The sequence below is a fragment of the Crocodylus siamensis genome, chromosome 4 (genome assembly GCF_052110815.1).
Source record: "Crocodylus siamensis isolate JL-2025a chromosome 4, ASM5211081v1, whole genome shotgun sequence".
NCBI classification, from domain to species: domain Eukaryota; kingdom Metazoa; phylum Chordata; order Crocodylia; family Crocodylidae; genus Crocodylus; species Crocodylus siamensis.
The window spans coordinates 8,171,127-8,198,671 of NC_143398.1; the positions used below are offsets into that span (position 1 = coordinate 8,171,127).

The 27,545-nt window shown below is 47.2% G+C and overlaps 1 pseudogene; it reads left to right on the forward strand.

The window, feature by feature from the left end:
- The window catches only part of LOC149865459 (uncharacterized), a 62,370-nt pseudogene extending 47,096 nt beyond the window's left edge, over positions 1 to 15,274 (forward strand).
- The last annotated feature ends 12,271 nt before the right edge of the window (positions 15,275 to 27,545 follow it).

Here is a 27,545-nt window from a genome sequence, read left to right on the forward strand (position 1 = left end):
TGGAACTGGAGTTGTACTGTTGCAATAAGACAAACCTTGCCAACCATTTAAAGTAAGGAAATGTGAGGTGCTATTTTTTTCCTCCCTCCCTGGTAATTCACCAGGCAGCAGTTAAGGTGATGAAGACTGGGAGCTTTCTTTATGCCCCATTACTTAATGCATCCCAAGGTAGGACAATTAAACAGTGTAGAGACAGCTGTCCAGTTTCACCGGTTTTCCATTGTGGACTGTTCTTGAGCAATTCTTGGATAATTCTCCTGTGAAGGGACAATTGTCCTGTAATAAACCCTATCTGGCCTGGTGTGTCAAAGGCTCACAAGTTTTATCTAGTGCTTTCTGTATTGATCCTGATAACAGGCCAAAGATTTTTTTTTGTCATTACTGACCTAGGCTAGATTTGAACCCGTGTGCTAAAAATGAAAGGATCTTCTTTTTCTGATCAGGGTATCATAGGCTCATAGAAGAGACCTGAGTGTGTTTCCTGGATTCTAGCCCAGAGTATTTTCCCATAGTCTACAGGATATTTTGGAACAGAAGTTACTTTGAATAGGAAAATGAGGTGATGGAGGTTTGGCATTTCCTACCCTAGTAACATCCTGGTATCCAAGCAGCTGACTCAAAAGTTAGGACATTATGCAAACGGTGGGATCAAAGCCAAAGATGACTGGGCAACAGCAGTGCCTTCATTATATGTGGCTTGTTAACTATGGGGTTTTTTGATGCCCCTAATTGTTCAAGGAGACCAGGGTATTGCAGCAAAGTAGGGCAGTCAGGCTGCAGACAAAACCTGGATTACAAAATGCAGTGGGGGAGGAGGTTAAATTTAGCAGTGGTGCAGACAAACTAGTGGAACATTAAACAAAGAAGTAATACAAAGAGCAAACAGGCCACTGGAGGCATGACTCAGACGAGACCTTTCAGTGTCTTGCATTCCTTTAGGTCAGTGTTTCTTTTTCATTTCAGCTGAGCAAACTACCGTTTGAAATACTAAACATTTTTGATCTCCTTACTATAAAAAAGGGGGTGGGGATTAGGACATGTATTCATTTTGGCAGCAAGAAACCTATGCTAAATTATTAGCACTTGTGTTTTAAGATGCCAACAAAGAATGCTTGGCTTTGAAAGGTAAGAACTTGCCAGTAGAGTTCATCAGAAATTTTCCAGTTAAACATAGTTTATTGAAACATAGCAGTCCGTTGAGGCCAAGCTGTCTTGTTCACAACCTCTAGGGTCTGACTAACTTTTCCGGAGGCAGTCCTGCCTCGGTTTCTGCTTAATAGGTGTGTCTTGGGAGTGAAAACTTCAGATACCATGGGGTGCCTAAGCGAGGTGGAAAAATCTACCTGGGGGGAGTGGGCTTGCTCCAGAGCTAATCTTCTGCCCCAAGATGGAGGGAGCTGGTGGTGGTTCCCCAGTTCTGGGCTCTCTTGAGCCCTCAGCAGCTGCTCCATGAAACTGACATGGACATTTGTTTTCATTTAATTTAAAGTGAAACTGACGAGCATGTTAATTTCACTCAGCAGAGGCAGGGTCAGGGGAGATGCTGGGTTGACTGGAGGCTTTGGTTTGAAATTAAAATCAAAGTTTTAAAACCAACAGATGTTGCCTTTGAGCTGGGAACACTCTTCACAGGTGTTTAACCTTTCTTTCTCTGCTATCTTGCACAACATATGCACACACCTCTCGCCCTGCGAATAAAATTGGCTGAAAAACAAAGAGGGGCAGAGCAAGGTCATGCAACAAAGAGCTGCCATAACTGTTACATTTAGCTTCGCAACTCACAATTATTTGGCTGACCCAAGTTTGTTTAATTTTGCTTTAGACAATGATCAAGTTTCCAAGGATTCGCAACTACCTCCATTTGCCCTTAGTGACACTCATGGCGGGCCACCTCCTCCCAGTTGAGAAACCCTGGGGCTCTGGAGCTTAAAAAAAATGCAGAGTCATGTTCAAACTCTGTTCCCAGTTGACCCAAGTCTGAATTAATAAACTGAGTATGAACAACACAGTCTTTGGAGAGGATTGGATCAGGCCGCTTAAGGCATCTCTCTAATACCCAGCCCTAGAAATTACTTATCTAGGGACCTTAAGCAAGACAAACTTGTGCACCACTGCCAGGCACTGAAGTTCATTCTTCAGCATCATATCCTTGTACTGAAACTCAAAAAATGCTGAGCAGTCATAATGGTCAGAGAAGTCCGACCATGTTTGCCTGGAGCAATTAATTGCTTTATTCTAATTGAAAAACGCCAAGTGATCTTACTGGAAACAATGGAAAGATTGGTGTTAGTATTAGCCTTGAGTCAGGACTCAAGAATTTGGAGCTATATCATCATTATTAAATGCTATAAGAACAAAAAATATGTATTTTTCTTGAAAGCCCAGTCTCTACAACAGCAAGTGCCTGCCTATGGTAACTATTATACATTCTTATGCTTAGGATTGGACATCCTGCAAAGTCTACTAGTGAGGTCCATTCAGGCTTGCAATAAGGAGGACATTTTTAATATGGTAATTAACCCCTTGAACTGTGCTTAACTGGGATTCAGGGGAACCTATGGGCTGGGGGATTCTCCATCACAGTAAGTCAAAACCAGGCACCTTTCTATAAAAATGATCTCCTTAAGCTGATGATTCATAGGGTTGATTCAATTGTTATCGGTTGGCTTCTATAAGCTGTTTTATAGTTGATTAAATGATGGCGATGTTCCCTTTTGGCCTTAATGTGGTCCATGAACAAATCTCTGCAGAGAGGCAGAAGCAATGTCTCCATAGGGCTTATAGCAGCTTGCATTTCTTGGTTCCTGCTTCAGTGCTTTGCCACTATCCAAAGTTATACTCCAGTTACAATACACTGCAATATGCAACCTACTTTATACATGCCATAAGCACAGTAGGCCACAGTCAAAAAAACAATAGCACATTTTTCTTCAGACAGCAGCTCAGACTCAATTGATTTTGCAGTTTTTTAAATCATCGAACCACTGTACTTGAATTTCCTACCTTGAGGATTTTCATTCTGGCTTATGCCCTATGTGTCCTGCCATTGCCATGGTGATGGTCTGAGCTCTGTCAACATCCACTTCTTTGACGTTAAGAAAGTAGAATTAGTCTTCCAGGATGTGCCCCTTGTCCAGTTATTCTGACATCCGGCTTCTGACAGCGCTCCATGCTGAATGCTGCAGAAGATGAAACAAAATAATCCCCTCCCTTACAATATAACCAGCAAATAGATGTCATTCCATGCTGTACATCCCAGCTGGATATACATTTCCTTTCTTGTTGCTGCAGACTGTATCTTGAGCCATGCGAGTTGATGATTCTTCTCTTAGTTACCACTGGTACAAGTGGCTATAGGTTATTTTATCCTTTTGAACAGTTTAGTACCAGCAGTTATCAAAAAAGCAATTGTAAAGGAGATGGAGATGGCTTTTTCTTTATGGTTGTAGGGGACAGAACTAAGAATAATAAGTAGCTTCGGGCTATAGCACACAAAATTTAGGTTAGAGCTTAGGAAAAACTACCTGACCCTGAGGGTGGTCAAGCGTTGGGACAGGCTGCCTAGGGAAGCTGTAGTATCTCCATCCCTGAAAATTTTAGACAGACACTTGGCTGGGATGATTTAGTCAGGGACTATCCTGCCTTGAGTAGGAGGCTGGACTAGATGTCCTTGTGAGGTTCCTTCCAGCCCAACTTTCCATTGATTCTTTGAAAATTTGGGTCTAAATTACTTGCTTAAAGGCATACAGGGTCATTGGCAGACCTCAACTGCAATGGGCATAAAAGACCGATAGGAAGGTCATTGACAAGCTCTTATTTTAAAATAAAGAAAAAAAATAATCAACCTATTTTCTCTCTCTCTCCCCTTCCAGCTCCATCTGGATTTAGTTCATGCCTTCTACTTCTAGAGGGGGTTGTAGGATCAAATAAATTCAGGCATAATAACATAAGGCTGCTTTTGGAGACAGACTTCCTCTTTTGGGTTTCCAGATCAAGGCAGCTGTTAGCGGCATCCTTATTTAACCTTGGCCAGAGGCAAATAATATGCAAATAATTGACAGTTTCAGGCCCTGACTGTTGACCTGGTTACTGACAAATCAGGCCAATTAACATCAGTGAATGTTAAATATAGGTTTCCTAATGAAACCCAACCAATCCCCCTCAGATGCTATTACCTTACTAGTTAAGTTTTTGAATTTAGATGGCAGAGAAATCAAGAAAGGTAAATAAGAGACCTGCTAGCATTGGGATTCAGTTGTATCTTTGTTTCTCTGCGTCTCATAAGGCCTGAGAAAGGCCTGTTTCCTTTCTCACTCTATCTCTGACTGGTAAAAGGATGTGACTCTCATGCTGAAGTGAATACAAAAGCTAACAGAGGTTGGTCCTTGCTGGGTTAAAAACCCTTCCAGACAGGCTCTGAGATGTTGCCACCATGGCACTCAGCCCCACTGGCCATGAAGTAACCACTTTTAAAGAACTTTCCTATTGCTATAATTAAGTCTCACATAATGAGAGATTGGGTTTGGCACTGGGGGAAGGGAATGGAAGAATTCACTCATCAGACCAAGCTGCTGTTCAGCAACAGGACGGCTTGAGTACTGGAGAAAGAAGCAGAGGATTCATGTAGCGGGAGGGAGCCCATCGCTCCTCCCCACTAGGGAACCACGTGCAAGGATCTTCCTTGGACCAGGCTTTATACCACAGAGCACTCTACACACCCTGGCCACATGCCTTCAACAGCAGCGTCACAGGGCATTAAGGTGCCTGCTCCTCTTAGAGCAGAGATTGCCTGGGGATGGAACACAAAGAGCCAGATGAGAGCCCAGGTGCAGGTTGCCATGACAATTGGCTAGTGAGGGAATTGGCCACACCTGCACCAGGTTAGCTGGCTAGAAGAGGCAGGGCCCTAGGCCTATATAAACCCTAGGGCTGGGACCAGGCAGTTCAGTTCCCTGCCAGCAGCTGAAAGGGAGGGCTCAGAGATGCTACAGCCCCAGGAGCCCATAAGGTACCCTCGCCTACAAGCACCCACTATTAGAGAAGAAGTTTTACTCTTTTAAAGGGGCAGAGCATGCCTTGAACTTTGGGTTATGTTATAGCCCAGGAGCTCCTGTTTGATTGCTGTTTGTTTGCCGTCTGATAACACTGGTGGTTTGGATGAGGCTATCTGGGGAAGGAGGAGGCCTCACTGGGGGCCCACTGCAGTGTGGGGACCCTGGCGCCAGAGAGGGCATGGCAGAGACAAGGCTGCAGAGAGCCCAGAGAGGACAATGTCAATGCCATTTGCAAGGCTTGGGGTGTGGTAAAGGGGCGGTTGGAGCCACACATATAGCCCATTAGGCTGGGGTGTCCCAGGACATCTATTTTGAAATGGGACCCACAAGGGGTGCGGGACCCACAGGGTTCAGGAAAGTCCATCGGGATCATGCTCAAGTAGGCTTAAAGGCACCTTCCCTACTCATTACTGTTACATCAAGACGTGGCAGGCGAGGTTAGAGGGTGCCCAGAGGGCTGTATTGGCATAGTTGAGGGGCCTCAGGGGTAACACCGCCATCTTTGAGGATCCCGTCCTGTGACAAGTAGCTCTAGAGTAAGAGGGGAAGGATGCACCTAGGACATGATCCAGCTCTTCCAGAAGGCAATGGGATTTTTCATTGAATTCAAATGTGCTCCTAAATTAGTCCCCCATGGAGGAAGGGGTCAGGTTTCCTGTTCATTTCATGGTAGCATCTCACACCTCTGCTGGGATCAGATCCTCAGCTGGTACGAACTGGGGAGGACAGTGAAGCTACAACACATTTTCCTCACATAGGGCACATCCACGGTGATCACATGGGTCTACATGCGATTGCCAGCTCCGTTACCATAGTGGTGTGCTCCCTGGATATAGCGTGTCACTACGGCAACGTCCACCTGTGCTCCATGTGTATGGTGCAGTAACCACCTGTTACTGCACTGTGCTTTAGTGCTTCCTTCTAGAAGTACTGCAACACAGTGCCGTAGCAATGTTACCATATGGTGACATTTAGATGTGCCCATAGAGACCTGGCTCCCAAGGAAGAGAAGAGTAGCTAAGTTTCAGTTTGGGCTGCATTGTGGGAAAGAAAAATTGTTCTTAGTTCTGGAGCCCTTGAGAGATGTCTGGAAGAATTTGGGGACCTCTTTATTTACTATACAAATTGGATTCTGTTAGTCCCTTTTTCCTCCCCCACTTTCTCCAAGCCAGAGAGGGGCCTAGTGGATTAAGTACTGGACTGGAACTCAGGAGATGTGTCTTCTGGCTCTGCTGGGTGACCTTCACCAAGTCATATCATCTCATCTCTGTGCTTCAGTTATCCACACTTGTAACCATGACGTGAAGTTCCTTCTTTGCAAAATGCTTTGAGGTCTACTGACAGAGTGCCATGCAAGATCTGGATGCTACTGCGACTTATTAATCTGTGTGCATGATCAGGGGAGCATAAAGATTTCAACAAATATGTTGCCTCCGAGAAAGCTCCTTTCTGGCTGCTTCTCATGCTACTGCTGTAAACACTATTTTACCTATGCATGAAGACACTGGACAGTAGAATCCCATCAGCTGAACTGGAAAGCTCATAACCTTGCATGAGCTGGGGTGAAAATGAGCTTGTATTAACCTACCTGAGACTGGGAAGTCACAAAGTTCACTACATCCATCAATTAAATGCCCCTTTTCTTTTTCTGAGGGGCATACAGGGAAAATTAATCCATCTGCAAATGGAACACATGCATCTCCCTGTGTATCTGTTTATAAGGCCAAATCAGTCCTTGGAGCAATCTCATTGGACTGTCCCTGGCAGATGAAATTCATCCCCAGCACAACACATCCCTGGAGATGACTATACTTTGAGTCAACTCCATTGACTCATACCTTGTAGAGATTCATGCCTGATGTAATGCCAAGGCATAGGGCCCCTGAAAGCGTGCCCCCGCAATAGCTGGGACACATCATAAAGATGAAAACTGTAGGTACTGGAAAAACATCAGCTATACATTATACAATACAGAACCAGGATGACATCTGTGTGGGTTAGTGGGTGGGTGGATAGATAGATAGATAGATAGATAGATAGATAGATGACAGTAACATTCTCTGTGTGAGGATGACAGTGATCAAGATAAATAACAATGGATCTCTTAAAAGGTCGGAAACTTGTCTCTTAGAAAACAGGAAGAGATGGATGGATATTTATGGGGCTAGGTATTTATAGATGCTACAGCTGCTATTGCAAAGACTGACTATTTACATGAGATTTGACTGGGATCATCTGCCAGATTGATGCTGTGCCCACAGTCCTGGGAGCTTGGCCTACAGTCTTGGCTCTAAAACACCATAACAGATGGGGAGAGCAGTGTCCCCTCTGCCTCTTCATGCACCAGGGTGCCTGCCAACAGGGGAAGCAGTTTGCAGGCCAGTTCCTAGGCCAGTTCATGGGTAATAGCATAGCCTATTACCATACAATGGTAGAGATGTGTCATACCCTGCAGCTTCCTGCATCGGCTCCAACTGGTGCTCCCTTCTCTTGCAGCACTGAGGTCTCTACCCAGATCAAACCCATGGTTTTGGTCTCCACCTAAAGGGAGTCCCTGGATTGGGTTGCGGGGGCTACCTGGCCCAGGAATGGGAGCTAACAACGGAATGGGAGCACAGTTTCCCCCATCTGTGGTGTATGCTTCTTAGTGAGGTTCTTGGAGTCATAGGTGACTGAGCTCCAGGCCCAGGTAGGCAGACTTCATGCCAACAGGGCCCACAAGCAGGAGATTGATGACTACTACAAGTCAGGCTCTTCTCCTGAAGAATGAAAAAGAAGAGAAGATAGAGGAGAAGGTGGTCAACAAGAAGGCTGGCTGAAAAGACCTACCTGGAAAACCGTTGTTTCAGGTTCCAGGACATGCAGGACTAGGACTAACCTCCCCTGGCACTGCACAACAGGTATGCTCCCCTCACCACGCATGAGGGGGCTCTGATGGAGACACTGGAGGAGGTAGGTAGTCAGCAAACTACCAACCCAAGAGGAGATGCAGGGGGGTGGTGGGGGGAGGGATTCACTCCTGAAGGGCACTGAGGGACCCATCTGCCATCTGAACCCCCTTGCCTCCCTGCGGCCCACATCTGGGATGTTGCAGAAAGGATCCCTAGGCTTATCTGGCCCTCTAACCACTACCCCATGCTCCTCATCCACATGGGCATAAAAGACATGGCCAGGAGTAATCCAGAACAGGTCGTGAATGCCAACTGGGCTCTGGGGGCTCGGCTCAAGGGTAAGGGCATAGGTAGTCTTATCCTTTCCTCCTAGGTCTGTGGCCTTCAACCAGGAGCACAAAGGAAGTGTCAAAGAAGTAAACCGATGACTCCAGTGGTGGTGCTATGGAGGGGGTTTCCATTTCTTTGACCATAGCACACATTTCACGGAGAGAGGACTCCTGGGAAGGGATGGCATCCATCTCACATGGAAGAGTTTTCTCAGCCAGGATGGACAATCTTCTAGATAGGGCTTTAAACTCAGGTCACCGGGGGATGGGAAACACTGGCTGGAGCATGCCTGGGGACTGGCACACAAGAAAGCTCTGAAGTTGGGGACACTAGGAGACCCACTCCTCCAAGAGCTAAGGGAATTGTTCTCCCTCAGCTGTGACAGGAAATCTAGGGTCTCAATAGGAGGACTCAGGTGCCTGTACACTAATGCTAGGAGCACGCAGGAGGACCTAGACCTCTTACTCTACAGTGGGCATTACAATTTACAGTAAAAGCTCTGTTATCCAGCATCCCCCATCACTGTGCCAGGGGACAGAGAGGGGGGCCACACGCAGGCTGCTTTTTCCCATCCAGGCTATTTGCCCTGGGTTGAAGAAGTGGCAAAGAAAAACTCAGCTTGTGGCGGCAACACAGGAAGTCCCCCAGAAGCAGTACTTCCAGTTTCGCTTTTGCCGTGTCACTCGGATAATGTTTAATAGAGAGTTTTCCAGTTTATAAAATGCTGGTTAATACAGGTTTTACTGCAGTAGGGATTACAGAGAGCTGGTGGGACTCCTCACATGATTGGAATGAGGCCATAGAAGGCTACACCCTGCACAGAAGGGCCTGAGTAGGGAAGAAAGATGGAGGTGTAGCTCTCTATACAAAGGAGCAATACAACTCCTCGGAGGCTGACATCAGCTCCAATGAAGAGCAGCTTGAAACCCTCTGGATCAAACTATGGGGGTGGGGACAGGGGTGGTGAGAGAGACCTAAATGTAGGTGTGTACTACAGACCACCAAACCAGGGGGAGGAGCTTAATCTGGAGTTCTCTAGAGAACTGGCAGAAGCTGCATGCACATGGGACATGGTCATCATGGGCAACTTCAATTATCCAGACATCTCTTGGAAGGAGCATTTGGCTAAGTCAGATTGGTTGCGTTGCTTCCTGACCTGTACTGAAGAGCTCTACCCAACTCAGGAAGTGCATAGGCCAACCAGAAGTAACGCTTCCCTAGACTTGCTCTTGGCCATAGGAGATGATCTGATGAGCAGCTTGAATATAGAGGGTAGCCTGGGTGACAGCACATTCACTGTCTGTCATCAGTTAGCAGCGTTGAAGTTTTGGACATCAAATAAGTGAATTTCAACAGGCTCAGGGCAATAAGTAGGGAAAGTGCTATGGGACTAGGGACCGAAGGTGAAAGGGAGTGCATGAAGAGCGGTTGCTCCTTAAGGACATGATCCTTGAAGCACAAATGAAGTCCATTCCCATGTGAGGAAAGATAGCAGAAAGGCTGGGAAGCCCTTTTGGCTTAATAAGGATATCATGATCCTCTTGAAAAAGAAGAGGCATATAAACAATGGAAGCTTGGGACAGTCCTCAAGGAGGACTATATGACAATGGCCCGCACTTGTAGGGAGCAGATAAGAAAGGTTAAGGCAGTGACTGAATTTAAACTAGTAACAGAAATCAAAGAGAATAAGAAGTCCTTCTTTAGACATTTAGGGAACAAAAGGAAAACAAGTGGAAGCATGGGTCCATTGCTTAACTCAGGACAGCTGGTTACTGACATTTGGGAGAAAACTGAACTCCTGGATGATTACTTTGCTTTGACATTTCACTGGACTAAGGTGGTCATTTTTACCATGCCCATTCTGAACCTTATCTAGTATGATTTTCCTCTTTCTACTGTAGATGTTGAGCTGGTGCATGTTCAGTTAGAAAAGTTAGAAGTTTAAGTCAGCAGGACCAGATGAACTTCATCCGAGAGTGCTGAAGAAGCTGGCCAAAGTCATCGCGGGACCTTTGGCAAAACTCTTCCAACACTTGTGGTGCTTGGGGGAGGTCCCTGAAGACTGGAAGAGGGCCAATGTTGTGCCCATCTTCAAGAAGGGGAGGGGAGAGGACCTGGGCAACTGTAGGCCAATTAGCCTAATTTCTATCACAAGGAAAATCCTGAAAAAATTAATCAAGGGGAGTCTATGTGTAATAAGCTTGCAGAAGGTATCTTCTCAACTTCAATGGAGTTAAGGAAATTAGTGGGAGAGGCGCTGGGGTCCTCAAGAGTAGAGGAACTCAGTGCGCAAGATGAGTGGTCGTTCCTTAAGGAGATGATACTCAGAGCCCAAGGGGTGACAATCCCAACAAGAAACAAGGGGGGCAGGAGTGCCCCAAAGCCTCCCTGGCTCACCAAGGGCATTCAGGAATGCCTGATTGCCAAAAAGGAGGTGTACACCTGGTGGAAGGGAGGGGCTATCACCAAAGAGGATTATGCCTTCACTGCTCAGGTCTGTAGGAGGGGCTGTTAGAAAAGCTAAGGCAGATACAGAGCTAGAGCTAGCATCAAGGATCAAAGATAATAAAAAAAGTCCTTTTTTAAATATATAAGGAGAATGAAGAAGACAGCAGGTAATGTGGGGCCCCTGCAGGCTATGCTTGACAATCTGGTGGTTGTACCAGAGAAAGCAGACCTCTTTAAAAAAATTTTTCACCTCCATTGTTTTGTGCAGGGACTGGGACTCCCCGACTGAGATTCCAGATAGACTCAGGAGAAATGCTGTCAGGCCTAAGGTTGGGGAGGACCAGGTTAGAGAGCTTCTGGAGGGGCTGGATGTGTTCAAATCAGCAGGTCCAGATGCTCTCCACCCTAGGGTGTTGAGGGAATTGGCAAGGGTTATTGCAGGGCCCCTGGCATGGCTTTACAAGCACTTGTGGTGCTCTGGGCAGGTGCCAGATGACTGGAAGAAAGCCAACGTGGTCTCCATCTTTAAAAAAAGGGAAGAGGGAGGACCCAGGCAACTATAGGCCCATTAGTCTTACTTCAATCCTGGGGAAACTGTTTGAGGAGGTTATCAAGCAGCACATCTGTGATGGCCAGCAACAGGGAAGATGCTCAAGGGCAACCATCATGGTTTCTTTAGGGGCAGGGCCTGTCAGACCAACCTGATTGCCTTCTATGATCAGGTCATAAAAGCACTGGACGCAGGTGCCGCAGCGGATGTAGTCTTTGTGGACTTCAGCAAGGCCTTTGACACCACCTCCCACCCCATTCTCATTAAAAAACTAGGCGACTGTGGCATTGATGCCTGCACAGTCAGATGGATTGCAGATTGGCTGAAGGGTCATACTCAGAGGGTGGTGGCGGACAGGTCTTTTTCAGCCTGGAGGGAGGTGGGCAGCGGAGTCCCCCAGGGCTTGGTCCTTGGGCTCATACCATTCAATTTCTTTATTAATGACTTGGACAATGTGGTAAAAAGCAGCCTGTTTAAATTTGCTGATGATACCAAGATTTGGGGTGAGGTGGGCACGCTAGTAGGGAAGGACAGATTAGAGTAGGTTACAGGGGTGGGCTAATGAAAATAGGATGGGTTTCAATATTGACAAGTGCAGGGTGCTGCACTTGGGCAGTAGGAACCAGCAGCACACTTATAAGATGGGAAACTCTCTTCTTGAGAGCACGAAGGCAGGAAGAGATCTTGGAACCATTATTGACTCCAAAATGAACATGGGCCGACAATGCGAGGTCATGGTCAGTAGGGCTAACTGTACTTTGCATCCACAGATGCATCTCAAGCAGGTCTAAGGAGGTGATCCTCCCCTCTATGTGACACTGGTCAGGCTGCAGTTGGAGTACTGCGTCCAGTTCTGGGCGCCGCACTTCAGGAGGGATGTGGACAGCATGGCCCTCCTCTGGACCCTCTCCACTCGCATGATCCGGGGACAGCAGGGCAGACCTACAATGAGAGGCTACAGGATCTGAACCTGTTCAGTCTTCACAAGAGAAGGCTGAGGGGGGACCTAGTGACCATCTATAAACTCACTATGGGGGACCAGCAGGGTTTGGGAGAGACCTCATTCCCCCGAGCACCTCCTGGAGTAACAAGGAATCATGGCCGCAAGTTGTTAGAGATTAGGTTTGGACTAGACATGAGGAGGCGCTACTTCACAGTCAGTGCAGCTAGGATCTGGAATCAACTTCCAAGGAAAGTGGTGATGGCTCCTACCCTGGGGGCCTTTAAGAGGAGGCTGGATGATTACCTGGCTGGGATCATTTGAGCCCAGTTTTCTCTCCTGCCCAGGGCAGGGGGTCAGACTTGAAGATCTACAAGGTCCCTTCCGACCCTACTTCTATGAAAGGTAGGATTCTGAATGACAACTAGCATGGCTTCATCACAGGCAGATCTCGTCTTACCAACTTCATCTCCTTTTATGACTAGGTAACACACCACCTGGATAAGAGAGAGAAGGTCAACATTGTATACCTAGATTTCCAAAAGGTCTTTGATCTGGTATCCCATGTATGTTCTCACAGGAAAATTGGAGGATTGTGGGCTCAACTGCTTGACAGTTAGATGGAGAGGGAGCTGGCTGCAGGGTAGGACCCAGAGAGTCCTAATGAATGGATCTGTATTGTCCTGGTGAGAAGTGGCCAGTGGTGTCCATCAGGGGTTGGTGCTTGGCCCAGTTCTTTTCAACATCTTTATTAATGATTTGGATATGGGGGTGAAGAGCTTATGGGCAAGTTTGTGGATGACACCAAGTTATGGGGGAGTATGGTAACACTTGAAAATAGGTTGCAGATACAGGTGGACCTGGACAGGCTTGCAAGTTGGGCAGATCTGAACCAGATGAAGTTCAACATTGAGAAGTGTGAAGTGCTCCATCTGGGGACAAACAAGTCCTAACATACTTACAGGCTTAGTGGTGCCAAACTGACCAGCACTGTGACTGACAGGAACCTGGGGGTAAGAATAGACCATGGTATGAATGTGAGCTGGCAGTGCAATGCGGTAGCAATACTCTGGCATGCATCAACTGATGCATCTGAAGCAAAACCAAGGAAGTGATTCTTCCGCTTTATTGAGCATTGGTGAGACTGCAGCTGGAGTACTGCATCCAGTTCTGGGTGCCACACTTCAACAAGGACGTGGACAAGCTTGAGAAAGTCCAGAGAAGAGCCATGCCTATGATCAGAGCCATGCAAAGTAAGCCATATGAGGAAAGGCTGAGGGACTTGGGCCTCTTCAGCCTTAAAAGGCTTTTTAAGGGGACTTCATAGCAGCTTACTACTATATCAGGGGAGTACATCAAGGGCTCAGCAAACGACTGTTCACCAGGGCACCCGTGGGGAAAATCAGGAGTAATGGCCACAAACTCCTGGGAGACCATTTCAGGCTTAACACTATGAAAAACTTCTTCACAGTCAGGGTGTCCAGACTGTGGAATAAACTCCCTCCAGAGCTGGTGCAATAACTTACCCTGGAAATCTTCAAGAAGAGACTGGACGGTCACCTCACTGGGGTCACCTGTCCTCAGTTGTCTTTCCTGCCTAGTGTAAGGGGCTGGACCCAATGTTTTTGGGCAATTGGGGAGCAGGAGCAGAGGGAGCAGGGCGCACATGTGCCCCCCCCCCCCCCACACACACACGTGTACCCTCTTACCTTGGCAGTGGAGGCAGCAGCTGCAGAGGAAGCAGTGGCGGGGGCAGCAACAGCCGATTCCCCATAAGCTGTGCTGTACCTTCTGCCCCACTTACCTGAGGCAGGTCCGGAGGGGAAGCCCTTTGGAGCCCTCTTAGATCACCCAACAGCGAGCCACGCTCTGTAAAGGTGTGCTGGCGTTTGCGCTGGCGTTTGTGAGGTAGCTGCCCAGAGTGGCACCTTCAGCGAGCAAAAGCAGCAGGCGCAGCTCTGCAGACATGGTGCAGATGCGGAGCGTGGCTGCCAGGGGCCCCACCCTGGCGGTGCCACTTGTCATGGGCTCTTCTCAGGCTTCCACCTAGACTGAGCTCAAGGCGGGGTAGGTGGCCCCTTGCCCCCCTGTTTGGGGGGGGTTCGGTGGGGTCCTGGGGAGGTGGGGCCTGGTGGTCCCCTTGCCTCTCCCTCCTGCACATGATTTAGGGCCCTGGAGGAGCAGGTGAGGCAGCTCTAGGCTGGGGGGGGTGGGGATCAGGGATGCAGAGGAGGAAATCAATGCCTCTCTCTGTTCTCTGCAGGCCCGGTGACCCACTGGACAGCCCCCACAGGAGACGCATCCAATGCAGGAGTGGCAGAAGGTGTCCAAATCCAGAGCTGCCAGGCCTAGAGCGGTGGAAGCTCCCCAGGTTCACCTGGGAAATGGGTTTGATGCCCTGGCAGCTGTGATGGAGAAAGACAGAGGAATCACCTCCCGCGGGGATGATGCCACTCCCCACATGACAAAGAATGGGCAGAGAGCAAACACCAGCAGGAAGAAATGCCAGGCCCTCGTCATCGGAGACTCCATCCTATGAGGACTGGAAGGTCCCATCTGCCAGCCTGACCCCATGGTGCGAGAGGTCTGCTTCATGCCTGGGGCTTGGGTTAGGGACATCACAGAGAGGATCCCGGCCTACATCCAACCTGTAGACCAGTACCCCATGGTTGTCATCCACGTGGGGACGAATGACGTGGCGAGGGGCAACCCTGACTGCATTATGAAGGAATTCGAGCCTCCGGGGGACAAGCTTAAGGAGACAGGGGCGCAGGTGATATTCTCCTCTTTTCTTCTGGTGAGTAGGTGGGGACGGCGACAAGAGGCCTGTGTTGGTGAGGTCAACTGGCGCTTACACAGTTGGTGCCGCCAGACAAGCCTTGGGTTCCTAGATAATGACCCATGCTTTTGGGCAGGGGACTTGCTGGGGCAGGATGGGCTTCACCTCTCTCCTAAAGGCAAGCGTGTCTTCTCTTCCAGGTTGGCTGATCTCATATGGCGAGCTTTAAAACTAGCCTCGCCAGGGGAGGAGGCTGCAGAAAGACTAGGAGACACCACCTGAGCAAGACAGGTGACAAATGCAAGGAGTGCCCAGGTAAGAAACAGGGGTCCAGACAATTTCCCAAATCCGGGGGTGGCACATGCATCTAGGCAAGGCCTTAAATGCCTATATACCAATGCTCGTAGTATGGGGAACAAACAGGAGGAACTCGCCCTCAGAATAGCCAGTTCAGACCCAGATGTAATAGGGCTTACAGAAACGTGGTGGGATTCATCCCATGACTGGGCAGTTAGCATTAGGGGCTATAGGCTTTACAGGCGGGACAGAGAAGGAAGGAAAGCTGGAGGTGTGGCACTTATGTCAAGGAGCAATACACATCCCCTGCCAGCAGAATGGGGTCAGAGGAGGGGCAAGCTGAAGTTCTTTGGGTTAAGATACGAGGGGGCTGTGGGGAGAGGGATTTAACAGTGGGGGTCTACTACAGACCCCCCAACCAAGGGGAGGAGCTGGACCGGGGATTTTCGGGCCAGCTTGCAGAGGCACTTAAGGCAAGGGATGTAGTTGTCCTGGGTGATTAAAATTACCTGGACATCTGCTGGGAGGAACAGTCAGCCAGGTCGGACCGTCCCAGGAGGTTCCTGGCCGAGATTCAGGACCTCCACTTAATTCAGGAGGTGCACGGTCCCAAAGGAAATGCCCTGTTGGACTTGGCGATGACCTGGTCAGGGGCCTCCAGGTCCTCGACCACCTGGGTGATAGCAATCGTCACTTGCTGGAATTCACCATCCAGCGCAGGGTGTCAAGGGCCTGCAGCAAGACGGTAGCCCTAGACTTCAAGAGGGCCAACTTCAACCAGTTCAGGAGATTAGTGGGAGAGGCACTGGGGTTCTCGAGAGCAAGAGAGCTCAGTGCCCAAGATGAGTGGTTGTTCCTTAAGGAGACGATACTCAGGGCCCAAGGGGTGACCATCCCAACAAGAAGCAAGAGGGGCAAGAGTGCCCAAAAGCCCCCCTGGCTCAAAGGCATCCGGGAATGCCTGATTGTCAAAAAGGTGGCGTACACCTGGTGGAAAGGGGGGTGCTATCTCCAAAGAGGAGTATACCTCCTCTGCTCGGTCCTGTAGGGGGGCGGTCAGGAAAGCTAAGGTGGACATAGAGCTACGACTAGCGTCCAAGATCAAAGATAATGAAAGTCCTTTTTCAAATATATAGGGAGGATGAAGAAAGCACCAGGAAACATGGGGCCCCTGCAAGATACGCTGGGCAATCTGATGGTTGTGCCAGAGGAGAAAGCAGACCTCTTTAACCAATTCCTCACCTCCATTTTCTTGTGCAGGGACCGGGACTTCCCCGCCAGACGGACTCGAGGGGAACGCCTCCAGACCGCAGGTTGGGGAGGACCGGGTTAGAGAGCTTCTGGAGGGGCTGGACATGTTCAGATGCTCTCCACCCCAGGGTGTTGAAGGAGCTAGCAGAGGTTATTGCAGGGCCCTTGGCACGCCTTTATGAGTGCTTGTGGTGCTTGGGCCAGGTGCCGGATGATTGGAAGATAGCCAACGTGGTCCCCATCTTTAAAAAAGGGAGGAGGGAGGACCCAGGCAACTATAGGCCCATCAGTCTTACCTCAATCCTAGGGAAACTCTTTGAGAAGATCAAGGAGCACATCCATGATGGGCCGGCCTCAGGGATGATGCTCAAGGGCAACCAGCACGGTTTCATTAGGGGCAGGTTATGTCAGACCAACCTGATCGCCTTTTATGATCAGGTCACAAAAGCATTGGATGCAGGTATTGCCGTGGACGTAGTCTTTCTGGACTTCAGCAAGGCCTTTGATACCATCTCCCACCCCATCCTCATTAAAAAACTAGGCAACTGTGGCATTGATGCCTACACAGTCAGATGGGTTGCAGATTGGCGGAAGGGTTGTACTCAGAGGGTGGTCGTGGATGGGTCATATTTGACCTGGGGGGAAGTGGGCAGCGGAGTCCCCCAGGGCTCAGTCCTTTGGCCCGTGCTGTTCAATCTCTTTATCAGCGATTTGTGTGCTGTGAGATTTGGCTCCAACCCCTCCTTTCATGTTGCAGCTGCATTTCCTCTACCTCAGCAAAAGCCTAAAAAGGTAGAGGTAACTCACCATCTCTTGTACATGTTCCCAGGAGGAACCAGCCAATATCCTGCAGCAAAACCAGCTGGCTGCTCTACAGGAGGACACGGCATCATCTGAACCACATGGCCGTGAAACTAACTGGTCAAGAGATCAGATCTTTGCCATTGCCACTAATGGAGGCCAGGGTTCTCCACCAAAGATGTTCTCCTGGAGAATCAGCGTCTTGTTCATTTATGCCAACCAGTGTTCATCTCTGTCCACCCATTGTGGAACTGAGGCAGTGGGCAAATACATCCCTAGCATAACTCCACTGACTTCCATAACGTCACTCAAGGATATGCTCCATTGCACCTTAATTCCCTTTTTAGGATCCATTGCTACCTTCTGCACTGCAACCACCATAGCAGCGGTCCATGGAAATGGGCCTGAGGCTCTGTACAGCTCCATCCCTGCTGATGTCTCTGCTCTGGGAGTCCCCATCATTGAAAAACCACTTCACTGGGGCACAAAAGGCATGTCTGCACTGCACCTGGGCTGTGGTAGCAAGCAGGGGTCAACCCCGAGATGGAAGCGATGTAGCCTGAAGGTGGCACTACTTTTGCGTTGGCCGTGTTAATTAGCTTTACCTTCCTTTGTGACCCTGCAGTTTGCAGACTGCCCCTTTCCTGAATCCCAAACCTTGGAACTGGAGAACCCGAAATGTATGGGTGGGTCCAAATTTTTTTTTTTTTGTGCAACTTGTGCTCATCACTAATTATAATCATACTGTCACTGAACTACAAAGTTGGAACAAAACTCTGCGACTCCCAGGCGTTTTGGCTACTCGGCCAGAGAGAGTGCACAGGAGCTGCCGTTCAGCCAGGGATGGCGGATGATAGGACAGAACGGGGACATCACCCCTGTACGGTGCCACTCCCATGGTCAGTGTTATAGACCTGCCGCAAACGGATAACTTTCTTTTCTGCACCACTTATAAACGACCATGACAAAGTGGTAGCTGCACTCATGTATGAAGGGGCCCAGTCCTGGTCCTGAGAAGTGCAAGGGGGCTCGCATTCCTCATGGGAACCACAGTCATTCTGCAAGCTTAGCACCTTGTAGGATCAAGCCAACATTTCCAAGCTTGGGCTTGAGGTTCAGCAATCAGATGAAAGGGGTCTGATTTGCAGAGACACTGACCACCACTGCAACCCCCAGTTCCAAGCACCTTTGTCTTGTCAGATCCCAGTAGTTTTAAGCTAGGGACACTGCCTTCTTGCTGGGGTGCGAAGGTGATACTGTGCTGTATTCCTGGGCATGACTGTATGCAAAACAATGAGGCTCCAGCAGATGGGCATTTCTTTCAGTTAGAAACCTAGGAAGATTGAACAAGGTGGCAGGACAGGGTGGCACCTTACCAACTAATTCAGAGGCAGGAGCTTTCATAGGCAACAGCTTACTTTATCAGATGCTCTGAACAGTCGGAGAGCAGGGGTATTAAGTAAAAAAGGACATTTAAATGCAAAGAATAAGGAAAGAGAAAGGAAATGAGGGGGCACTGCTGAGAGAGAGATGAAGGGGAATTGAAGAGAGATCCACATCTGTTTAAAGGCGCAGCATAACTGTATTGCGTTTGCCCCATTCCCAGCTGCCTCCAGTAAAGCCAGGATCCCCAGCCACATTTGGGTGAATGGAGATTCAACTCCTCAGCTCCTGCCCTGGCAATTTCTGGCTATTTAAATGCTTTGCAGTCCTTTTCTCCTTCATTCTACAATGGGCTTACATCTCCTGGGCACTGGAAAGGGCAACTTAAAAGGGGGAGGAAGCCGCACCAATTTTAAAGCCCCTCCAACACTATCAAAGCCGCATAAAAAGGGACCTGACTCGAAATGTAAAGCAGACTCTGCTTGCCTTTTTTTTTTTTTTTTTTTTTTTTAAATAAATGCAGGTATTTTGGATAAAATAATGGCACATTTTAATTTGTTTACATTTTTATGTATGTACGTTTACACATTTTACTGTGTAAACGTGCAAAGGGAATAATTCTTACATTTGCGACCCTGGATAAATGGCCTGGAAATAACAGGAAAGAGTATAGATCATCTCAAAATTCACATTAAAAAAAAAAACAAAAAACTCCGCCCCTATTATAGTAGGTGACCGAAGCCCCGCAAATTCTGCTAGCTGTTAACAGTCTGCATTTAATTGCTGAACATGGCCAAATAAAATCATTGTGTCCTGAAAAGGGTTTCCCAGGATTTGATACGAACCGTGCAACTTAACGGCTGCTTGTCCTTCCCCTGCAGGGTTTATTCTGTGTTTGAACACAGCTTATTTGCCTTGCTCCATTACCTATGAGCTTCAACACGCCTGCAGTTTCCAATGCAAAGGCCAGATCCTCCCCTAACATAGGCTAGGCACAGCTCCCAAGACTTGAGTACAAGTGGGGTCAGCTCCTCTACTAGTATAAAGCAGCAGAGCTCCATCCGGGTCAGTGCAATTGAGGGGATTTCTCGCAGCTGAGATCCAGTTGTCTGCATCAGGGAGTGATCCGCCTTGCAGCTTTCAGTGAGCTTCAGCTCACCAAAACCTGTGCTATCTACCTGTGCTGTACTTATCCAATACCTTCATTAGTGTATTGGATGCAAATCCCCCCTGCCTGCTACTTGACTTCACTTTGGTATGGCTACCTACATCTCCCATAGGGATTATGAGACTGATCAGCTATTTGCTTTAATGACTTGAATGTGCAAGCAGGAATCTCGAATCAAACCTCAGTCATCTGAGGACAAAGGGAAACACCGAGGGCAAGAGAAGTTTGTGGTTTGCCAAGGCGCAGTCTCTGCTGCCAACAGAGCAGAGAGCTGCCTTACATAAGCGCAGCACGGCTGTGCAAGCAGGGTGAAAAATGTCATGCGCACACAAGGCAGGTTCAGCTACCGCAGCAGAGAGAGCGGATAAGGAACTAGAAGTTTCACTACCCAGCATTTTCTAAAGTGTTTCTTACTGAAACATTAACTGCACAAAGGTTGTCCTTAGATACATATTTTAAAAGCCAATTATATATCAAATGCAGTACATACACGGTTTGCTGCAGTAATAGGAACAGAACAGTGTGGTCTCCACTGTATTTCCCTGTATCCGAAATAAAATTAGATATCAACTTTTCCCCTGCATATTACAATATTATTGCAATTTACAGAGTTAGAGAAAAATCATCCGTGCTGTGGTTTGCTCTTTTAGGCACCTGGCAGCATGTTTATTTGCAGTTTCCCTGTGTAGACAGTTAGCTAAACTCGCGTGATCCGGGCCCCAAGTCAGTACCGCTTAGCTCTTACATAACTCATTTCAGCAGATCTCAGTTTCACCAAGGTTGTCAATACTATTCATTTCACACATGGGGAAACTGAGGCACAGAGAAGCAACTTGCTCATTGCAACTACTCTGCGAATTGACAGAGACAGAACTAAAACCCAGATCTCTTAAGCTATTAAGCCAGTTATCAATCCACTGCTACACCACTCCTAACGAACGAGGATCTGCTTTTCTTTTTTGCAAGGATTCCAGCCTAAGGGAGTTGGGTGCTCAGCTGGACTCCTCATTCCTTCAGGTTTCTTTCAACATAAATAGCTTTCAGCCTAAATATCTTAATTCCTTTAAAAAAAAAAAAAAAATTACCTGAGACGGGGTAGAGAGAGAGACTATAAATTGGATGTTTTCAGAGGGTAGAATTTAAGTGACTTAAGAGCACAATCCCCACTGAAAGACAAGCTCTGTGAAACCCAAATAAACCCAGGTGGTGCAATATCTAAGAATTTATTCACTGACTTCAGTTTTTAAAATCAGAAAGAGTCATCTTTTCCTAGTGGTAATCATCATCTTTCCTTTTTTAACAGTGACTCTCAACCTTCAAGACACTAAAATATATACATATACATATGTATGTATGTGTGAGTGAGCGTGAGCATATAGGGCATTTGTTTCAATCAACGACATCAAAAGAATAAGCGTGGTTACTTCACCAGGGAGAGCACACTAATATTCTGCATGAGAGATGGAGATCAATATTCAAAAGGTTTCTCGGTATTTGGGGTATAGGTAGGAAATAGCACAGCACCTCTGCTCAGTCACAATCTGCATTCACCATCCATTCCAATATGTTATAACAGAGGTCTCGAAAAGAAACAGCTTTTTAGTCTCTCAGCATACATAGGATTTTTCATTGCTCTTATCCTAATGATACCCAAGAACTGTGCTGACTGATGGCGCTGTCTACTGTTTCTATGGCACATGCACTCAGCGACCCCATTGTGCCATGTACATTTATAAGAAGGGATGATCTCTACCCTGAGCCGTTTATGATCTAAATCTTGACCCTGGCAGATAAGTTATCTAAGGCCAGATGTGCATTTGCTATTTATAGCCGACATTTAGCATCTCTTTCTATTTCTACGTAGCTCTGTTGTTATGGCCTACGTTTCTGGAAAATATATTAGCTTAGTTGGAATTTATTTTTATATCCAGACTAATAATCTCCTTAGAGTTTTTAAACAGGAAGCATTTATAAAAGAACAGAGCTGTCCTTTACACAGCATCCACTGAGTGTGGGTTGGGCCACTGAGCTTGGAAACTTGAGCTCCCCAAAAGTAGGGAAAACTGAAGAAGATGGGGTCGTAACCCATAAGAAAAGCTGCTAGGATGCATTTGGGGTCTTTCTTCTCAACTGTTTGACCCTCAGTCCTCTACTGTTTGCTAAAAACTGATGGGTCTTGTTGGCGGTCCATGCAAGAGATCATGGTGCCAAGATCCCGTGGTCAAAGCAACCCATTCAACTCCATCAAAAACTATTTTCTGTATCTGGAACTCATTGGATTAGGCTGAGGGTCTTTCATGTGTAATCTAAAGCAAGCTTGCCCCTAACAGGCTGTCCTTGAACACCAAGTGGGCTCTATCTGGTGTTTCAATACTCTTCAAAAATACAGCTACACATTGGGGCTAATTCTGTATTCAGGAGTGGTGCAGCCATACCTATGACCATCCTTCTCTAAAAATAAACCCCAGTTCTAAAATACCCAAGAAGTTATTAATTGACTTAAGCTCTGTGAAACTCTAAACACTGGTCTTTCAGTGGGGCTTGTGCTCCTAAGTCACTTAATTCCTTAAAAAACAAAACAAAACCCCAAAACAGCTTTTACCCTCTGAACACGTCACATTTATGGTCTCTCTCCACTCCATCCCAAGTCAATTAAAATATTTAGGCTGAGATCATAGAATCATAGAAAGTTAGAATTGGAAGGGACCTCAGGAGATCACATATAGACCAACTCCCTGCTCAAAGCAAGGTCAGCCCCAGCTACATCATCCCAGCTTTGTCTAGTTGGGCTTTGAAAATCCCTGAGGTGTTGAACAGAAACCTGAAAAAGAGTGAAGGAGTCCAAATGAGCACCCAACTCCCTTAGGTTAAAATCTTTGGGCGGGGGGAATAATATATATATTATTTTATATATATTTTTTTTTCCTACCCATCCATCCATCTGCAGGATAGAGCATTCCAGGCAAGGAGAGAACAGAAATTTGAAGCAAAGCAGTGGAGACTTCGCATTTCTCCCAAGTGAGATCTTCCGAGAACAAAATATTTGAGTAGTGTGTGCGTATGTGCATGCACACTGCCATAGCCGTACTCTCGCACCATTTTCCGCTATTGTATGGGACCTGAACTCTTCACAGGATTTCTGTGATTACCAGTTTTGGAAGATTCTTCCTCAGAAGAAGTGGTAGGAAACGAGGATCTTGAATTCTGTCCTCAATAGTTACAGCATGAAGCATAATTAAAAGTATAAAGCCTTAGGAGGACACAGGTTTGTTAGGATTATTGTGCTATGCAAATCAATATTTTCCCAGGTCTTTCCGAAGTCTTGGCATTTTTGGCTACCAGAATAGAAAGAGGTCTGGTGTTTTTTTCTGCTCCCCCACAATGCTGGCCCATAATACTGGTGTTAACCCAACACGTGTTCCTTCTCAGTTAAGGGATCTGCACCAGCGTCATTTTGAAGCAGCCTGCAGATCTCATGGAAAAAGCTGATTTCAAGGGAGAAATATGATCAGATATGGGCATTCGTGCAAGACTTCCATTCTCTGGTCGTAAAAGTCTTGTTTACCCTCCTAATCACTCGTTCTCGGATGGCTTCAGTAGGGTCAGCGTAATCCCATTGCGATTCCACAGATTTCTGGAGGGCTGTGCCTTTGACAAGGTGATTACAACCTGCCATTTGGATTGAGGAGTCTTTGCATATTTAAGTTAGCAGGGTGATACACCGTCCAAGGTTTTGCACAGTCCCTGCCATTCATACTTTCTGATTGCACATCATTATCCGAGTCCGATTTCGACCGTTGGATGCCAATAGGAAACCAATACAGCTAAAATGACACACAAAGCCAGTGATTACAGAAGTGCCCAGAGAGAGGAAACAAAAAAAACCCCACAGCATCTCTGCTCGTGACACTGGTGCAGGGAATTCAATGTGTGCTTCAGGCCCCAGGGTGTGACACTGCTGATGCACTTGAAGAGTCGTTTATCTTGCTACTCTTGCATCTACACTTTTAGGAGCCTTTCAGTGTACGTGAGCTCTCACACAGTCTGTTTGTTCACAGCTTATGGTAACGGAGGCTGCCTTCTGTCAGAATCAATTTATGGTGCATCCCGTAAAGAAGTACACCGACTCTATAGGGATGCTCGCCCCCTCCATGCCCTCATCGGGTTTTGGCAAATAATACTTTGAGAGGAAACCCGGCCCCCCCCCCCGCAAAAAAAACAGAAATCAGACTCGAGCAGTGGTTCTCGACCCTTTTAGCCTCCCTAAGTTTTTGTGAATTTAGCGGCACCCCATTTCACAAATAAGTGTATTTATGATGTTGTGTAAAAATAATGGAACTAAAAATGGATTACCTTTCAAAAGATCAAGAGGTCAGATTGGTTTCGACGCACTGGATTCCTCTTTGAAATCTCTGGGTTTATCTTGTGAATCATGTGTAGGTGTTTGCACACCCAACAGTGCTAATACTGCATGGCATCCTACTACACCCTTAATTGATACCTTAATTGAGAATCACTGGACTAGAGGGACACCCTCAGCTTTTATATCTAAAAATACACTGACGAGGTGCATATGAGCAAGGCTCCCTTCCATAGTTGCCCTCCATAGTTACAACTCGGCACGTTCTTCTTTATCTGATAGGAACACAGAACTGGAAGGGATCTCATGGGGCACCAAGCCCAACCTCCTGCATTCGGAGCAAGCATTTATCCCAGGAATCCCCAAGAAACACCATTTCAAACCCTTGCTCACAACTACTCATGTAAAGACACTAGAACTAACACATCAATAATGCACTAATGTGCCCTAGATAAATGCAAGGAAGAAGAGGGCACTGCCAATAGTCTGCCACTGTAATAGCAGGGATAGTTGGATAATATATGCTGAGGGGGATCCTAGGAGCAAGGCAAAACCTCACATGCCATCTGTTCTTGTCTGGCAGAGGGGAAACATTCCTCCCTCACCACAAATTTGGTCTGACCCCAAGTGGACTAGCAAAACCCTATAGCCAGGAACCGCTGGGTTTTTGAATGCGTGGCCAGAGGCATCAGTGTACCCAGTCAACCTCCCCCCCACCAGCTTTCGCTGTGGCCATCATCACAATGTCTCAGAGGAAGCCAAACAAACTCCACTTTCTAATACTCCATCCCATAACATTACCTAAACATTTCTGTGCTGGCAGTACTGCCCCAGCTGAGTGTCATCTGCAAGTTTCAGGAGGACATTTCCATTTTCGGTGCCAGGATCATTAAGAAAAATGTTAAACAGAGAGGTCTCAAGACTAAATTACCATGGGTAACTACTCTCCAGTTAGATAACATGCAATATAACCCATTGCAGGCCCTCATTGAACCGGTTCCTTATCCACCTCCAAACCACTGGATTGGTCCCAGTTCTCTCCAGTTTGGCCAATAATTCCCCCTAATTTCCCACCAGGGCTTTTACAAGGCCCTCACTTCTTGCTGAAACTAGATCTAAAAAGGTGGTTTTGCTTCTCAGTACAGCGACCATTTGGTAGACAACTCACTCCAAAATATCCATACCCCACTATTATTTATACTGCTGCTTACCCAATCTGTATTAGTCAAATAGCAGTTTTTTGCCATAATTACACAATGTCCAGCATTACTGGAAATTCCTGCCCACTTCCAGGTCTAAAATAGTAGCAGCGTGAGTTCTGATACTGATGGTTCTGGGTTAATTGCCCAGCGGTATATTATACAATTTGCATCCCAGGTGGGATTTGGCCATCTAGTAAGTACTTGGGGAACAATTTGGGCAAGGTGGAGAGAAGGCTGAACATTGGCTTTGATGAGTATGAGAGTGGCTCCCTCTAGCGATGGTCTCAAGGAGACTGCAACAGCTTCAACTCCATTGCAGTCTAAGAGTTTTTTGTTTTTTTTTTTTACTTTTGCTGAAATTGTGGAAATCGATGGGTACGATGCAGAAAGGCCCGCGGTTCTGCCCTTGCTGGGACCATGGTGTATAGTTGGTTATACAGGCAAATTATGCCCAGTAGCCTGGCTGGGCAAAGGAGCAGACATGCTGTCTGCTACTACAAGGGATGGATCTCCTTTTGCACTGCTAGCAAGATAATAGTAACCTTTGATGAAACGTCCCAGAACAGAGTCCATCACCCGCTTGCAACCAAAAGGAGGGTGAGGAAAACAACTTGCAAATATTTGACTAGCAGAAAACAGAAGTTTGTGTTGACCCTAAAGATACCTGGTTTTTATTTGTATCAATGGACTTTTTACCTAGAGCAACACTCATGGAAAGCAAAAGAAGGGCCCCGAACCAAGACATGTTCCACAAGGAAATTAAATTCATTTCTGCATGGAAATGAAATGCGTTTTAAAAGGAAATGGAAGTTGCATATGAACATCAGACCCATCAGTGCAGGGTGCAGAGACAATCCCATTGTATGGATGGGAAACGGAGGCACAGAGAAAGACTTGCTCAAAGTCCCACCTCGTCTTTGGCGAGTCGGGGCAATGAACCCAGATGTCGAGTTAGCTCTGGACCCCTCAGAAAGGAGTTTTGGAAGAAAGCCATAAAGCCCCCAGAACAGTTCAAGCCTCGCACGTGGCATGAATTATCCTTGACCGTTCAAAAGACCGTCACCAGCACGGTTCTGCGGACACAGGTGAAATGCCTTCACGGCTCGCTGCCAATGATGCTCAAACAGTTTGAATGGGCCCTTTTGCTCGGTGCTCAGCGTGTTAAAAATGACCATCTTTCAGAGCCCGGCTGATACCCCAACACCATTTGGCAAATCTCTAAAAGAGACTGTGCCAACTTCCAGGAAGAGAGAACAGATTTACTCTTCAGAGTTACTCAAATCAATGAGCCCCAGCCAGATTTCGTCAGGCAGTTACACAAAAGGTTTCAGACAGAGATTTACTCCTAATTGCCAGAAGTCTGGGAAAGGAAGATGAATGGCGCAGCACTTCTTCACCCCTTTCCCCCAGCCTGTGAGAGATGGGCTTCCCGTGTTACCACAACAGCATGTGCCTAAAATCTGCTCCTCTCTTGGAAGTTTCCCTCAAGCTTGTTCGAGTCCATAAGGTCTTTTGTGTGACCTCTGTGGCACAAAGCACAGCAGCATCTTCATGGCACAGGAACACGTTTTCTCTAGTCGTCAGGGGGCGCAACCCTTACGCACATTGCAGAGCTAGCATCATAGGACTAGTGCTGGGAGTAAGGAGGATTCAGCTGGTAGATTGAATAGTAATTATTCACACTTAATGACAGCAGAGCTAAACCTTTAGACCACCATGAACTTGCAAAGTCATCATAATCAGCCCCTTCATATGCACTGCACAGCTCTGCCTGGGTCAAGAACAGTGCAGCCATGCCCACAAGACACTGCGCACATCTACACAAGACACTTTATTGCATATTAGACTAATCTAATGCACAGTAAACCATCACCATCTACATGTGCGTGGCATTTACTGTGCACTAAATTAAGTCTGCTGCACAGTTTCCTAGTACCTAGAGATACAGGTAGTAGATTAACCATGCAGTAGCGACCGCACAGTAGTGCATGTGTAGACACTAACTTGAGTTGAAATCTGTGCCTGGTCAGCCTGACTAGCAGTTTCTCCAGGCACGTGGCAGACACAGCTCCTTGGCTGTCCCAACCAGGA